Here is a 7,601-nt window from a genome sequence, read left to right as displayed (position 1 = left end):
CCGTAGCGGCCTCGTACCCAGAAGTAGAAGGACCGGAACGAAGCAGTCGAGGTGAGCCGCGGCTTCACGTAAAAGTACACGGCTCGTGAACAAACGCACCCAGATCATGTTTTCGCCGGCAAAACATGAAACAACAACAAGCGCTGCATCAGCATGAGAGTCTCAACACTGAATACAATGGTCGTGTCGATCGTTCGGGAAGGTAGCCGCAACTAGAAGAACACGGAGGGAAAGGTATGTTAACCAACACACAATCCCAACCGTGCCAGCTCTTTCAGAGAAATTGCTCTTTTAGGAGTAAGATTGCTCTTCAAGATCGCCGTCGAAGCACGCAGGGGAACTCTCACAACACTCATCTGAGTATGAGAAGGGAGAGACCGCTGCTTGTCGCTAAGAAACCAACGACGAAGAGGTGAATGGTGCAGCCTCTCACAGGGAGACACAGTATTCGACTCCGAAGAAACAGAATACCCGGATGCCCGGGGGCGTGGCCAGCTATGCAAATTCTGCACACCCAATTTCATTGGGCTTTTCTCAAACTATCAGAGGTGTTTGGGCTCCCAAGAGCGACCCCCTAGTGTCGTACACTACTTGACACAACTCGGAGTGTACGACAGATAAGGAAACACAGTTTAATTAAAAGGCGTCATACTGTTGTTGCATCAAATAGGCAGTAGACAATGGAAACATTTATTTCCTACAAATAACTTAAATCAATTTCAAAAGAATGAAGCTCTCCTATGTCTCTGGCTTTTAACATCTACATAAAACATTTTTTTACTATTAAATTTTTTTTGATAACATGAAATTAATACCTTTACTTGCCTTAAATCATCTTTCCCTCTTTTTCTGAAGAAGCTGAGAAACAAGCAGGCATCTGTGTTGTTAGCTTCAAAGTTGGTTTGAGTACTGCAATGAAACAACTGACATCAATGGTTTAAATAAAATGTGAATCATACTGTTGTTGCATCAAAATGTGAAGTAAACATGCAGGAGACAATGGAAACATTTATTTTCTAAAAATAACTCACATCAGTCCTGAAAGAATGAAGCCCCCCCTACACTCTTAAAAATAAAGGTGCCTCACGATGCCATAGAAGAACTCTTTTGTCTAAATGGTTTCATAAAGAACCTTTAATGTCTGAAGAACCTTTCTGTTTCACAAAAGGTTCTTTGTGGCGAAAGAAGGTTCTTCAGATTATAAAAAGGTAAGACAGAGATGGTTCTTTAAAGAACCTTTGACTGTATGGTTTGTGGAACCAAAAATGGTTATTTTATGGCATCGCTGTGAAGAACCTTTTAAAGCACCTTTATTTTTAAGAGTGTCTCTGGCTTTTAACATCTACAAAAAACAAACATTCTTTTACTCTAAGTAAAAAAAAAAAAAAAAAAAAAAATGATAACATGGAATTATGAACTTTACTTGCCTTAAACTTAAACCATCTTTCCCTCTCTTCTGAAGAAGCTGAGAAGATCGCCTCCTCACACATGGAGGCTTCAATGAAGACACAAAGCTCAACAAGTCTAAGACATTACTTTTAACAATTACAACTTCATCAGCCTCAAAATAATTAGGCTAGTCTTTATTACAGTTTTTCTTGATTGCTAAAACACTATAACCAGTCTTTTGAACTAAAATTTCAAAACCATAATGCCATTTTTAAAAAAGCACACCCATTTCCCTGAACTATAAACACTATTCCCCTGCTTTAACACATGAGTCAGATTCGGTGAACTGTTACTGCATAACTCTACACACAAATCCCTACATTTCTCAGTGCTTACACCATGTGATCATTTAGAAAGCACTAGCATTCAATACTGTTCACTCAAGTCTACAATGTTTGAGCTCAATTAGAACACAATTACCCAAGCAAAAACACTAGGAGTCAAAATTTATCACACACCAGTCAGAACCTTCGATGGAGATAAAAGGGCCAAAGTCAGCTTACAGTTTGGCGCATTTCTCAGATCAGAAATGAAATTCTCAAAACTACTTGCTCAACCTCCACATCATCTAGTCACTTATGCACATCATAAAATGTTTCTAATTGTTTTTTAACAAGTTGCGTTTGCTTTGGTACGTTCATGCAACTGATTATGCAACTGATTTGTCTGCTGTTTCCTACATTATCAGTTCCTATTGTCATGTCGCTATAGTTTTACCCCTCAAAACATCAAGTCATTAGCTCATCGTATATGTTTTTGCAGTAAATGCTAAATTTTTTATCTAGTTGTCATAAACTGTCAAGCATATTCTACACATTTCTATTAGACTTTTTGTAAATTTGCCATGAATTGTTCAAGTGAATATTGACTTTCACTAATGTAGAGACTACAGATCAACCAATGATAAAGCCGTTCTCTGAAATAGCTCAAAGGTACATCTCAACATCTCATGAACCTTCAATTGGAAAGCATATATAGACAGAGGACAACACAAGAGTTACAAATTCTGACAGTGGACTTTCTAATTTATATTTCTGCCTTTGCCCATATTTCCTTTTTATTTTCTATTTCACAATGACTGTTTTTTTTTTTTTTTTGTCAGACCACTAGTAAAAGTGTAACTGTGAATCCTATCCGGTCTTTTTCAATCAATATCCCGCATACAGTAATATGCAATTTCGAAGACAAAGAGTAGGAGGTGAAAGAGGAAGAGGAGGAGAAGAAGAAGACGACGACAACAACAACGTGGAAGAGAAATAGGGAGGGCCAGAAAACAAGCAGTCTCATATATTTTAGTTGATGCGTGCAAGGGTTGGATCAGGCATGCAAGAGGATTTTACCTCCGCTGCCTGTCCAGGAACAGTTTAGTCTGTGATGCTGGGGCAGAATAATGATTTTTGTTGTTGTTTGCTGTTTTGTGCTGTACTCTACAGTACAATAAATTAAGGATTAAAACACTTGCAAATGCATACATTTGTTGTGTTCATCATGTGATTTTTTTCCAAGCAACACTTATTACCAGTTTTCGTAGTATTGTTTTGAACTGATCTCATCAGTGTGTAAAAATGTGTTGTAGTGTGTGTGTTTTTGAGGGTTTGTGTGTCATGTCTGAGAGCAAAGTTTGTTTTTTTTCAGCAAGATTGAGTGGTTTTGAGTGGAGAGCTTCATTTTGACCTGAATATAGTAAGTTCGGGGGAATTGAGTTTTGAATTGAGAAGTTACGGATTTGTGTTTAGAGTTGAGAAAAACTGTAAATGACACCATTTCCTTTAGGAAACTACTTTCAGTTTATTTGTGGAAAAAGAAAATTAAATTAACATGTAAATTTGTTAATAACCCTCTATTAACACTTAAAATTATCTGTAAATGACATAAGAAAATCACTAATGTTGAAGAGGCCGTTAAGACTATTTCCAGGTCCGCTTATTTTTCAATATAAGCTCTTTTCCGACATTTTTCGGAATTCCATGAAATTTCAAAATACTTCCGGACACACACAATGAATGATGACTTTACATTTTTAATCTTTACTTACCATACTTTCCTTACCTTACTAACGTACTTTCACTCGTTTTCATCTGTAGACACTGAGAAAATGGCAGCTTCTCGCACTGGAGTCGTCTGATGGTAACGTGATGTGCATACTCTCTGTTCTGCCCTCTGCATCAAACGCCTTGCTTGACTCGGCAGTCAGATAACGTTTCCCAAAAGACAACAGACTCAAGGAGTAATGTTTAACCTTTACTGTTGCTTGTGGAATGACGTAAAACTGCAAAACATACAAAATACAGAATGGTAAGTATGCAAAATCAGTAATATGTACATGCACAAGCACAATTGGGACCTTTTTTCAAAACATATTGCTGGCTACATGCTTTTCTAAACCATATAGGTAATACAATTGACCAAATAAGAATAAAGTTAATATCCAACATGTAAAATAACATGGATATAGGGTATGTATACGTAAACATAAGTAAAATAATAATTAGACAATGTCTACATACCGAATGTGCCTTCAATACAACTTAAATCAGGAAGCAATAACAGCCATGACAGTGTGCTCTTCCATATTGCTGCTAGACTCACATTTGTGATGTCATCAAACAAGGACTCTAACATTAAGTGCAGTACCAATCTTTATCCAGAAGGTGTCACTAAACTGCAACTTTATACAAGGTTAAATGTGATTATCTCAATAGAACAGCACACTCAATAGAACGTTCCTAACGCAGCACTGCTGGGTTATAGATTAAGACCAATTTTTAACCCAAATTGGGTTAAATCAACTTAACATCATTATCCAGCAGTCTCAGCCCAGCATTTGGGTTGAAAAAAACAACCCAGCATTTTTTAGAGTGTCAGCTATCTCAGTTCTTGTCTTTTCTGTCTTAAATGTTCTGTCCCCAAATTTAAGACATTTAAGACATTTTATGGCCTTAAATCTGAAACAGACCCCATGGGAAATCCCTTCAATTATGATGGTCGAAATGGCCGGTATGCAGGGGCGGTTCTAGAGGCGGGGCCATAAAAATCTGATTGGCCCCTGAAATCTGAAAAATCTGAAATCTGATTGGCCCCTGATTGGCCCCCCTTCCATCAATCGTCGACGAGAAGAGCAACCGGAGAATTCTTCACAACGATTACAGATGCAATCGCCCCCCCCTAAACAATTGGCGGCAGTAATGTGTCGATGCAACTTGGGAGAAGAAGCAGAGGTCTTGGCTTTATATTATCTTTGCGGCTTTGGCTTGAGCTATACCTGGGATCCGTTCTTCGTACCTCGCTAACTAAGTTAGCTGGATTTGATTGTTGACGATTTCGCGTGATCTTGGATCGTTCGGTTCTTCGAAGCTCATCCGGGACTTGCTGTCATAGCAACAGATCCGTAAGCGTAAACCTGCTCGGGAGCAGGCTTATTTCATGTAAACAGGATTAGATTGCATCTAAGCAAATTGCATTTAAGCAGAATTGATACTTAAAATCTGTCCCAACCACTACTACTTTATTACAAGAATACTATTGACCCAGGGACAATAATTTAAAATAATAATAATTTAAAAAAAATGTATTTGAAAATAATATAATAATGTTGTGTAATCTATAATAGACAGCCATGTTTACTCATTAAAAGATTTATTCGTCATAAAATAATTACTTTATAAATGTATTAGAATCTTACACACGTTATACAGATAATGTAGAGGCGTGCATTAATTTGAATGATGACAGCTATTATGGGAGTGGCTTTATGGAGCACATGAGATACAGATAATGTGAGATCTTGACCCTTAAGAAATTTTAATTAATGCTGTTACGTAGCAAATTTGTTTCAAATATAAAATTAAATTAATTGCTAAATATTACATTGAAATAAAAAATATAAAGTCTGTACAAATATTAGAAATCGTGAATATAAATAATTGGGGTAAATAATAATAATAATAAATTAAATAAAAACAGTGCACATTTCATTAATCTATTAAAACATGATGTAGTTTTGTTCGCTTGGCTGTTTCCTTATAAAAGTCCAGAAATTTGTCATGTTTTTCGTCAGGTGTGTTTTTTAATCATATGATGTCATTACGTTGCTGTCTTGCCGCCAGCCAATCGCTGCATTGCTGATCATGGTTTTAAGTATCGATACATAGCCCCTTTTAAACCAACAGATAACTCACTCCAGCCATACTAATCATCAACAACAGGTGCGTTCGAAGAACCAAATTAGCCAGGTCATGATTAGCGCGATTATGTTATCTTGGATGTGTCATTTGATCTTGGATGTAATAAGCGACGTACGAAGAACGGGCCCCAGAACATTGTCTGACGTTATGACTGTAGGCGGGAGAAAGAATCCATTTAACATTACTTACAACTTAAAGACAATTCTTGGTGAGTCACAAATCCTCGTGTTGTTTGTCAAAATATGAAAGGATATTTAGCTGCTGCTCTCACTTATTTTAGGTTTGTTAACTAAATTGTGGAAGGAGCACTGGAAGCACTGTCGAAGTAAACCAATAAACTTGTAAGCAATGTTAACATGTTTTTGCTAAGATAGCGCTAGCAAAGATTCTGTAGTTAACTTTATCAAACCAGTCCCTCCAGGATTTCACGATTTTTTTGTGTGATTTTTGCAATCAAAATGACTGATTTTGTGGTGGTAATTTCCAAAAATTTGTGAAAAAAATTGCGATTTTTATATTTTATAATTAGGACATCACATTTACCATAATAGTATTATGTCAGATGCACAATAGTCGTACGACTCAAATCACAAACAAAATGCATAAAGCTTTTTTTATTTAATACAACATCTGTATTCACGTAAAAATGCAGTGAAACTTTAATTAAACTAGAGATATTTCAATTGGTTGATTTATAATTTAATGTTTTGTGAGGTCTTTTTCTTTTTTGTGATTATTTTGCGGTTAAATTAGGAATTATTTAGGACCGCAAAAAAATTCAACATTTTGTTGATTTTGCGTTGTATTCAGCGATCGCGAAAAACTGGAGGAACTGTCAAACGTCTGTGGCGCTAGCTTTAGAGTTTTTGCATGCACTAACCGTATGTAATTAGACCTTTGTGTGATAATGTTAACTATCGTGTTTGGCAGATATAGTGAGCATGAAAAAAAAAAGGGACAGACACAGGGAGCCATTCAGAGGTTTTTTACAAAATTAACCGATGATATTAATCGCTGTGATGTACTTTAGTGTGTGTGTGTGTGTGTGTGTGTGATTTATGCATTGTGTCCTAAAGGACACAGTATAAATAAATGAAAAAAAAATCTAAACTTTACTGGCTCATAATTTTTTATTAGAGCGTTTGAAAAAGGAATGACTGCCGAAATGTATTTGCACCGTACTGAATAAATTATTTTGTGTGCTTGAATGTACCCTGTACTTGGCCCCTGAATGTAACATGTGGCCCCTTAATGGCCCCTGTTACAGAAAAATCCTAGAACCGCCACTGCCGGTATGTCCTTCTGTGCTGCTGCTGCACGATTGTGCCGTTGTGATTTAATGTGCTGTGTAATGTCATTTTTCCCACCATGTTTGCTATTATTTTTTGCCGATATGGCTTCCGAGATACAGATTTTTTCATAGTTAAAAAAGGGGAGAAATACGGGAAAATATTTAAACAGGATTGAAGCGGGATAAATTGGTAGGAAACACGGGAGGGTTGACAGGTTTACACGTTGGTTTTTTTGTGATATCCACTGGTTTGCAAAATTTTCAGTATTGTAATGTAAACCAAAGTAAAATGTGGTAATGCATGATAGTCACCCCTGCACCTTAACGGAGTGTTTATTTACACTAAAGTGCAAATATCCCATTGTCACGATTGCCTGCTGGAGTGCCTGTGATCTCCACTGGAGGGCACTCCTCCCCCGGACTCTTGCCTTTGCTTCTTGGACTCCATTTGCCATGTTTCCCTTGCCCCTCATGTGATCATGTCATGTGCCACCCTTGTCTGTGTGTCATGTCCTGATTGGTTCCTTGTTGATATGTGTCTTGTTCTCATTGGTTGGTTTTGTCATGTGTTCTCCTGGTCTTCTATATAAGCTGTTTGTTCAGTGTTTAAGTTTGCTGATTATTGTATCGCTGTTTCCTAGTACCTGTGTTTATCTTTCTGTATTTCCTAGTTCCCC

General features: G+C 37.0%; 1 long non-coding RNA gene across 1 annotated transcript; it reads right to left on the bottom strand.

Moving 5' to 3' along the window:
- Window positions 1-561: 561 nt before the first annotated feature.
- LOC127174965 (uncharacterized) lies at window positions 562-4,054 on the bottom strand. The gene is made up of 3 exons (XR_007828929.1): window positions 3,957-4,054; window positions 1,032-3,718; window positions 562-909 (listed from the first exon to the last, which is right to left on the bottom strand). It is a non-coding gene; the product is annotated as an uncharacterized LOC127174965 (long non-coding RNA).
- Window positions 4,055-7,601: the final 3,547 nt, after the last annotated feature.

The sequence above is a fragment of the Labeo rohita genome, chromosome 2 (genome assembly GCF_022985175.1).
Source record: "Labeo rohita strain BAU-BD-2019 chromosome 2, IGBB_LRoh.1.0, whole genome shotgun sequence".
NCBI classification, from domain to species: domain Eukaryota; kingdom Metazoa; phylum Chordata; class Actinopteri; order Cypriniformes; family Cyprinidae; genus Labeo; species Labeo rohita.
This window is presented reverse-complemented; position numbering and strand designations above follow the sequence as displayed.